We start from the raw sequence: 9,966 nt of genomic DNA, 5'->3' as shown, positions 1-9,966 counted from the left end.
AGGAGGACCCCATGCTTGTTGGATGGATTCAGTCTGCAAGATCACAAGTGTGAATTCACAGGATGTAACCAAAACAGTGAGTGCCTGTGATGTAGTGTGCTGGGCTATGACTCTGGAGACCAGGGATTGATTCCCAGCTTAGCCATGCAAACTACATGGTAATCTTGGGCAAGACATATGCTCTCAGCCTTGAGAGAAGGTAACGGCAAACCTCCTCTGAACAAAACTTGCCAAGAAAAATCCATGATAGGGTCGCCTTAGGGTTGCTGTAAGTAAGAAATGACTTGAAGGCACACAAACAGTGGAGGATAGGGAGCCTTGCAGATGTCTCATCCACAGGGTCGCCATGGGCCAGGAAGGGTGGGCTCAAGGGCAGTTAACAACAACAACAGCCTACATGAAGAACTCCATAATCAGACTCATTGAAAGGTTGGCGAGGCGAAACAAATGCGCAACATAAATAATAATAATAATAATAATAATAATAATAATAATAATAGGTTTTATTTATATACCGCCCAATCACTGGGAATCCGTGCGGTTTACAATAGAGGGGATAACAGACAGTTCCCTGCCCACAGGCTTACAATCTAAAAGACACGACACAAAAGGAGAAGGGAATGGTGAGGGGGGGAGGGAATCAGGTCCAGCATCTTCTCTCCCTCTGAGGCCTGGACCAAAGCAGATGGACCGGAGGGAGGGCTCTTCTTCTTCAGGCTAGCCCCTGATGGTACTGGGCCAGCCTTCTCTCTCCCTCAGAGGCCGAACGATGACAGTAAAAGTTTCTCCTGCTGCCACTAAACCTACACAACACCACACCACACAACAGGGAAGGCCTCTGTGTGAACCCACTGAGAACCCACTCCGACCGTTTCCTTTTGAGGGCAGGGTGACCTTTTCCAGGACATGTCCCTGCAATTCAACCTTCTGTCCAGGAGGCATGCCACAACGTCCTCCATTTTCAGCCTGACTAAGAAGCATGAATGTACATTTAGCAGTCTTTTTAACTCAGGGTGACCAGAGGTCCTCCTTTTCCAGGACATGTCCCTACATTTCCATCTTCTGCCCAAGAGCAATGCCAAAATGTCCTCCACTTTCAGCATTGACTAAAAAGCCTGAGTTTACATTTATATGACTGTTTTTCGCTCAGGGTGACCAGAACACCTCCATTTCCAGGACCTGTCCTATCTTTCAACCTTGGGCCCAAGGGGAAGGCCAAAACTCCACTTTCAGCACCGACTGACATTTCTGTGAGTGTTTTTAGCTCAGTGGCCCTCCTTTTTCCAGGCCGCGTCCCTCCCTCAGTGACATTTCCACTTTATGTCCAGCAGGAATGCCAATAAAACAAAGTCCTCCATTTTTGTAGCATGGCAGAGAGGAGTGATATATATTTAAATGTGCGATTTCCTGAGGGGTGTTTTTAACTTTCGCTGGAGAGTCCTCCATTTTCCCTGCCGTGCCTTCGCTCTCCTTTGCTGGAGGGAGCAACCCACCAAGGGCCGGGGCTGCCCTTGGGATTAAGGCCCAGGAGGAGGAGGAGGAGGAACTCGAGGCGGCGGGAGGGAAGAGGGAGGGAGGCAGGCCCAACATGGCGGGGCCTGGAGGGGCGGAGGCGGAGGCGGAGGGGCGGGTGCTCTTTCGCTGCCGCCGGCGGCATAAATGCCCAGCTCTGGGCGGCCGCTGCTGCGTTTAGTCAGTCGCTGAGGAAGAAGCGGAGATTGGCGACGCTGCTCTTTCTCTTCTCCCTCTCTCTCTCCCGCGTCTTGTGGTGAGGTGAGCAGAGGGGTCCCCTCCCATGGCCGCCCTTTCCCCCTCCTCTCTTCCCCTCTCGAGGGAGAGCGAGAAAGCCCCTGGCTCCCCCTCCAGGCCCCTTTCCTTCTCCACTGTTTTGCCCCGAGGAACTGGCTCCTTCGCTGGGAACGAGAAGGCACTTCTAGGGAAGAGGAAGGGGAAAGAGAAGGAACTGTTGCAGAAGAGGGATGGAAGGAGGTGTAACTTCTGTGGGAAAGGAACGAGAAGAAGGGACTGCTGGGGAAAGGGAAGGGGAAGTAGCTGGTATGGAAGGGGAGGGAGGAATGGCTTCTGGGGAAGAGGAACGAGAAGGAATTGTTGAAGAACTAACGTTTGGAGAAGGAGAGCCAGAAGTAACTTTTGAAGAAGGGCATGGAAGAGAAGTAACTCCTGGGGAAGAGGAACCAGAAGTCACGAGTGGGGAAGGAGAAGTAACTGCTGGGGATGAGAAATAGCTGCTATGGAAGGGGAAGTAACTGCTGGGGAAAGAGGATGGAAAATGATGGCCAGGATTCCTCCAGTCCAGTTTGGTGAATAGGAAAAGCATAACTTAGTCACTTAAATAATGGAGTTCCTTAAGTAATCCTTGTTTCTTTCTTACTCCATCAGCCACCCCTGAGTAGGGGACTCAGGGTACCAGCATTCAGTGCCCCTAGATAACCTCCAGGCATCTAATTTCGGGGGAAGAGCGTCTCTGCTTTCTGCCTACTTCACACACACACACACACACACCTTTAACTTTGTTGCTCATTCTGATTTATTGTTGTATTTCTGATGAGACTAGGAGACTCCTTTGTGTTTTGCATCTTCATATGTGTGTTGTCTTTATCCCTCTTGGGGTCAGGCTGTTGCTGTTGTGTGCCTTCAAGTTGTTTTGGACCAATGGCAACCCTATCACAGGGTTTTTTCTTGGCAAGATTTGGTCAGAGGAAGTTTGGCATTGCCTTCCCCTGAGGCTGAGAGCATGGGACTTGCCCAAAGGCACCTAGTGGGTTTCAGGGCTGAGCCCAGATTCGAACCCTGGTCTCCAGAGTCATACTCCAATACTCAAACCACTACAACACGCTGGCTTTTCCTTGGGTCGGGGGGGGGCCTTGAAAACAAGGCTAGACAAGTTACTTGCCCCCTCAAAAAACTTGATGAACTTAGGAGCCCTTGCAGATACTAACAATAGCTTCTTATTCTTTGTTTCTAGGCTGAAGAGCTTGATTTGATCCAGTTACAAAACCTTCCCTACCACCTCACCCAGAGGCAGTTGCCATAGGTGAGTGGTAATTTGCCAACATGGCGATGGGCATCAGGTGTGTGTGTTTATATATATGTACACACACATGCACACAGATGTCATAGAGAACAAGTGACTAACAAAAAGTGAAAGTTTCAGTTGAAGGAAGAATGACTCACAGAGACTCCCAGATAAGCCTTTGCTGTGTGGTGCTTACTGTCTCTTCCATATCCCTAGTAATAGGCTTTCTCGCAGATGTCCTGTTGTAGACCTGTCAAAATATAGACTCTGTTTTCTTTTTGTGCTGTACAACATTTCTAGATGGTGTGTATATTAGCAGCTCATAATACAGTAACTTGCTCTGTCTCTCCCTGCAGCTTTGTCATGCTGGTGAAGTTGTTCTTGGGGTGGTAATTAAAAGAAATCCGCTACACAGACAAGTGATCTCCTGGATCCATGTAGAGAAATGCTCCCAGGAAATCTATTAAAAGAATTTTTGGCTTTTCTTCTCTTGCTGAAAATAGTAGAAAATGGCAACAACGCAACTAAATTTAATGATATTTTATTGCTCTTGGTCATGTTTAAGACAGCGTAACCCTGTGCAGCATTGGAAAAGGAGACTGGAGAAGAGATGTACAGTTGAAGATTATTTCCTTCTTTACAGTATAGTGTCATACTGGAATGTTTTGTTTTCCACTGTTATTGTGAATAAGAAGTGTTGGAAACAAGGACATTTGTGAGAACCATGAAATGTGTATCTAACTTATTTAAAATGAGATAGTGCTTAGCGCCTCATGGCCTTTGCGGTTAAGAATATACAGTTTGTCAAGTATATTAATGGGAGGTGGAAGCATTTAGTTTTTGTCCCAGAAGATATAATTCATGGTTTGAATATGATAAATGTAAAGGGCAGCATTCCTTTGATGCTGTTGGATATATTTATTTCTAGAGGTGAAATCTTGAAGTTGAGATGTACAAATAAAGTTCTTTGTACCATTTATTGTCACTACAGAATCACAAGAGATTTTTTAAAAAAATACAGGTATTATTTTTAGCTCATCTTGAGTATAGCTGCAAGACATTCCCAAGTAAAAGCTTTTGTGTATATTTTAAAAAAAATAGAAATGGACTTTGGGTTCAAAAGTTGTGTTAATGAATTTGACAAAAGTATTCAGCATTTTATTTTATTTGCCAGTAGATTTATAATACCTCTGATGTTTGAACAGAATTTGGACAATGCAAGCATTTCTTAGTGACTTGTTAGAGGAGAGCGGGGGACGTTGTAATGGAAAGAGAAGATTTCCATTTAGCCAATATTTGTTTCTAAAGTTTGCTGTTATACTAATAATTTGTAAATTGTTATATTTTCCTTATGTAACGGTAGTGTTACTCAAACAGTGGAACATAAGGTAAGCATGAAGCATTTAAATAGTCCTTAACTGAAGTGTACTGTGACTGGGAATTGCAGTTCATCTTCAGTGTAATGCTCTAAAAGAGTTTCCTCCAAAGTGATGCCTTCCAGATGTTTTTGCCTACTACTCTATCAGCTCCACAGCATGGCCAATGGCCTAAGATGAAGGAATGTGCCTTCCAGATGTTTTGAGGTGCACCAGCTTGGCAGTGGTTACAAAACTACATCTTGAGGGCACAACGCACAATGACATTTCAGTACTGGTTGAGTGAAATAGTCTTGCTTCGTAATGGACAAAATCTTTCTACAGCGTACCTATACAGAATGGAAGGCATTTCTATCAGTGAGAGCTTGAAACAGTCAGAAATGGGATGGACTTTTTGTTCACTCAGTCATGGAACTGGAGTGTCTTTCCTAGTTAAAGCTTGGCAAAGGATTTGGCTCTCTAACGAGCGGTTGCTGACAACATCCTTTGAGAAATTGCTCAGAGGGAAGAACTAGGTCAGCCACAATATGCATCCTCTAGAAAGGCAACATTTATTTTTCCCAATATTGTTTTGAATCCACCTAAACAATTTAGACATGATCTCAGAGCTGCTCAGTGGACCATTAAAAGACATGAACTGAAATAATAAGTGGTAGCATTTATGCAGTGGTCTTTCAGTAGTGTGTGTGAATGTATTCTGGCCCAGAGAAAGGGATATGATTACTTCTGCTGAATTTCACAGAAGACTATTTGCAGCAGCTCTTGTGTTTTGTGGCCAGTAATTTTGAATAGCTATTAGTGTGGGAAGACAACTTGTCTTGAGTTAACCTCAGTAAATACATGTAGCAATAAAATAAAAGCAACATGGCTAAATTGCGATAATAATTCTTAGAAGGGTCAGTGCTTAATTATCAATGTGTTTATACTTAGTCTTTGGTGGGTTTTTCGGGCTATGTGGCCATGTTCTGGAAGAATTTATTTCTGATGCTTCTCCTGCATATGTGGCTGGCATCTTCAGAGAATGGTGGAATGGAGGTTTGTGTGTGTGTGTGTTCACACACACACACACACACACACTGTGTGAGCCTTGTTTGAGAGGAAGTGATTTACATGTTAATCTCAGTGTTGGTCTGTTGGTGAATGGCAAGGCCTCAGGGTGGGAGGATATGTGAGGAAGATTCATGTTTATGCTTAGTTTACATATAAAGCACTGGATCAAAAAATAAGACATGATGAATCAACGATGGCTTACTGATGATAGTACAGTCAGCCCTCCCTATCTATGGGTTCTGCATCCACAAATTCAACCATCCACAACTTGAAACTATTCAAAAACAAATTCAAAAGAGCAAACCTTGATTTTGCCATTTTATATAAGGGACATCATTTTACCGCCCCGTTGTATATAGTGGGACTTGAGCATTCATGGATTTCAGTATCCATGGCCGGGGGGCGGAGAGTTCTGGAACCAAATCCCACTCCTTTCAGAAAATTCACGGTTGAGTGATCAGTGTTTTTGACATGGCAATAGTCATAATGGGCACAAGCCACTGTTATGTTGAAATCATAATTTCCACATATACTAAACAAAAAAAAGTATTTAACTCATTGCACATACAGATAATAGGTATTTGAGCTCGAACAGCAATTTGCCAAAAGGAAATGCTGAGAACTCTCTCTTTTCTTCTCTGGGGAAATGGTTTCAGATCCTTTTTTTAAGGAAATTCCTCACCATTGAAATATAGTTTGTTTGTTTGTTTGTTTACTGGGAAACAACATTTTGGACAGAAGGCTTTGGTAGAACAGGAAGGTTACAGCATTGGTTTACTGAGAGAGAGAATTAATTCAACTTTCAGATATTAGTAGGCATATTGTTTACTTCAGTTTTCAAGAGTCCTTTGATCAGATGTTTATGGATTGTGGTAATTCTGGTTTTATTTATAATACCTAAGGCTCCCATTAGAGCAAATAGTTTTTATGTTTCTGGGTGGTAGAACTGCCGAATGTAATGCTACAAGGCAGCAAGAATAAAGTATCGTTGGTGAAATCTTTCATGAAATCTGTTTTTGGAGAAACAACTGCAAGGCACACAACATACACAAATAGAATGGTAATGCTAAATTGGAACACTGTTACCATGGATGTCTTTCAATTTTATTATAAAGACAATTGGAGTACTTCATGGATTAGTTATTTCTTTGTACTGCCAAGGTTTCCATATGTTAGCTGAAAAGCAAAAACACTGTCACATATTCTTAAAGTTGTATCTCTGTGTTGTGAAAATTGTATCTTTACTCGACATTAGAAATGGTAGAGACTTCAGTTATATGTAGTAAATGATTGCTCTGAACAGGTTTTGAAAAAGCTCATTTTAGTCAAATAACATAATTTATGCCTTCTATAGAAGCAAAGGGAGAAAAATATAGACATGGCTTTTAATGATGCAGGTCCTCAGTGCTTAGTATGTAAATTCATCTGTATGTAAGTGCACCCTCTGCTGTTTGCAAAGTGAACAAAAATCAAACTGTTTAAGTTGTTTTTTGTTTTGAAATTTCTAGTTGAAGGTCAATACAGGAAGATGTTATACTACAGACATAGCTTTTCGTTTCTATATTACACATTTCCATAATTTTTTGCCACAGAATAATAGCCATGGTTTATTAGCATAAAGGATACCTTTTCTGAGATTATTTTAAAGAAATTTCTTCTCTAGGCCAAATAGGAAAATGTGCAAAATGCAAGGAGGAGAGACAGGGTCTAGTTGCAAGAATGGTAAACATCATAAAAACACAAATTAAAAGATTTCGGTCACCTAGTAAAACCATTAGCATTGGCAAGGCTGTAGTAAGGACCAGCAAATATGAACAAGACAATGAAATGTTTGCTTGGTTCATTTATGCCATAAATAATCCGTTTCACAAGACTTCATTCATCTGGTTGAATCCTTTCAACCAGATGACATTCCAGAAACAGTTGAAGGGTTGCTAAATACAGTGTATTGCAAACAATACTGAGGGAAAATTTGCTATTTTAAGCCTTGAGAGCAGTGTTCATAGTGATCCAATAGTACGTGCCTATATGACAACAGGAAGTGGAGTTGTATATCTTTTGCAAGTGATAGATACATTGAAAAATGACTTCACAACTGGCTGCTTAAAAGAAGTGGCAATGAAAGCTTCAACAGACTGAAAAAAGTGTCACATGGACAGTTTTGTCATGGACAGGCTGCAAATGTGATAGGCATGTCAACACTGAACAAAGAAATGTCTAGCCACAGAGTTAAAATTTCAGATAATAAGTAAATTAAGTTCTAACTCCAGCTCTTTTTCCTGCAGATATTCCCTGTCAGAAATATAAAGGCAGATGCCTTCCTTTGGAGGAAGAGATTGTAGACATGGCATGTGCATCTCAAAACCAGGGCATCTACCCTCTCAATTCGCCATATGAGCTTTTAAGACTACTGAATAGTCTTTCAAGTTTCATAGGCATATTTCTTTGTTGTTTAAGTTCTTGCATACTGCTCTATGTGATAAAATATTTGGCACAATGAAAATACTTTTTCTTTAACTGACATGGATGAGAGCAGGCAAATTGTTGTGGAATATTTTAAAATATTGATTTCCAGGGACTCCTTAATACTTAAATGAGATTCCACACTCTTTTTTCTTTCTAATTGCACAACAGTGAACTTGGAAGGAATACAATTTTTGTAATAACTAAATGACTCAAGGCATTATAGGTGTAGGATCAGATCTATTGTCAGCCAATCAGATCTAATTATCTTGAAATGTTGAGTCTGGCAAGGTAATAGTTCTGGACTTCTAGGTGGCGTTGAACCATGTTTGAACGTAGCAGTTAATTCTTGTTTCACATGCAATTTGAGCTCCTATATAAAATTCTTCTGTTAAAGTGAGATTTCTGAATGGGACTCACATTCTCATTTAGATTCATTTTTTGGTTCTAGATCTCTGCTCTTAAACATACTTTATGGTAAGACCTGTGTGTATGAACATGTTTTTTAAACTTAGAGCTTTTGTCTTTTTGGCAAGAAAATGATATTTGAAATATTTCTGTTTCATCTGTTAAACTGAATTTTTTTCTTGGTAAAAGTGTTAATAGTGCTAGAAATATTGATGAAGAAATCTAAAATCCTGACCTATTTTCTTATATTTTGCCCTAAAAGGGGCTAAAATGGCTATGATAGTTGTTTGTCTCTCTTGCAAGTAATTATTAATAGGAGAATAAACTCATGACTCCTCTGCTCCTTCCTCAGGTTTACAGCTTCATTCACACCGTCTTTCCCTTTGGAGTTATCCCAGTAACCTATCTAGGTTTGATATGGGTAGAAGGTAAACATTTATGAATGCAGGATTTTCTTGCCTCCGTTTGTTCATACTAATTTGTAACTGTTTGAAAGAAACAGAGGATGGGGGCAAACATGGCCTGTGAGTCTGCATCAGGGCACATAGCTGTGAGACATAGCTACAGTAGTTTCCACTTTTCTAGCTTTTCTTAGCTGCAGCCCCCCAAACCCAACCAATTCCTGGCCAGTAAAGAACAGAAGACAAGCGTCCAGATACTTTCCTATAGCTGGATGTACAGCTTCAGGCATCTTGAAGGACCTCTGTGTTTCTTCTGAAATATCCTGCAGATTATTACACTGCTTTGTTCTTTTTAGGGGAGGGGAGATTTTTATCTTTGTATGGTCAGTAGAGAATTCCAACCTTTACAACAATCAATATGTGAGATGCAATGTAATTCTGATCATCATTCACTAACAGAGTGCCAGGCATTTCTTTGTTTCTTTGTTAAACCCAAAAGAAGAAGCATTAGGTTAGCTGAGAATTCTGTATTGGCACTACGTAGTTTGACTTTGGATCTTATTTACTGTGGGGTAGTCAAAACTCGTAGGCTGCACTAAATGAGAAGTACCATTCACCCAAACAGATGTTATTATTATTATTATTATTAACCTTTATTTATAAAGCGCTGTAAGTTTATTTATAAAGTTTATGTAAGTTTACATTGCAAGTACCAGCCAATCATAGAATCATAGAATCATATTGAGGAATGCTTAGAGTTGGACTCTTAACATCTGGAAGGCCACAAGATTCCTATCATTGTACAAAAGTATTCTGATGAAGGAATTTTTGCTCGCTGGTAGATCCTCCTGTCTTGCATGTGAAAAATTTCAGTTAAAATGAGCTTTGGTACAAAGGCTTCAAAAATCTCTCAGTGGCACCAATGTCTTTTTCTGAATAGCACAGCTTTATATTTTCATGTTCACGATAGTGCAATCATAGATGAATGATGAAAAGTTAGGAGTAGATCCTTTAAACAGGATGAGTGAGTGAAATAATGGAATATAAGATGTGATTGCACACATATGCAAATTAATGTGCAGTGGCAAAAATAATCTTAACACCAGTGAATGTGAAGCAATTGTTACTACCAGGGGGAAAAGGTCTATTAAAAACTTCTTTACTGTAAGAACTATTCAGTAGTGGAATATGACGTTGGGGGCAGTGGGCTCTTTTTCTTTGGAGGTCTTCA

At 40.7% G+C, this 9,966-nt stretch overlaps 1 protein-coding gene across 3 annotated transcripts in view; it reads left to right on the top strand.

Annotated features, from left to right (window-relative positions):
* The first annotated feature begins 1,635 nt into the window (after nt 1–1,635).
* The window catches only part of SERPINE2 (serpin family E member 2), a 33,985-nt gene continuing 25,654 nt past the window's right edge, over nt 1,636–9,966 (top strand). Inside the window, exons 1-2 of one of the 3 annotated variants that reach the window (XM_042457896.1) lie at nt 1,636–1,773; nt 2,987–3,055. The gene's annotated coding sequence lies outside the window, so the exon portion shown is untranslated. Of the gene's footprint in view, nt 1,774–2,986; nt 3,093–9,966 lie in introns of all 3 variants that reach the window. The other 2 variants (XM_042457897.1, XM_042457898.1) reach the window with 2 other exon arrangements.

This window comes from Sceloporus undulatus, chromosome 3 (genome assembly GCF_019175285.1).
Source record: "Sceloporus undulatus isolate JIND9_A2432 ecotype Alabama chromosome 3, SceUnd_v1.1, whole genome shotgun sequence".
Taxonomy (NCBI): domain Eukaryota; kingdom Metazoa; phylum Chordata; class Lepidosauria; order Squamata; family Phrynosomatidae; genus Sceloporus; species Sceloporus undulatus.
This window is presented reverse-complemented; position numbering and strand designations above follow the sequence as displayed.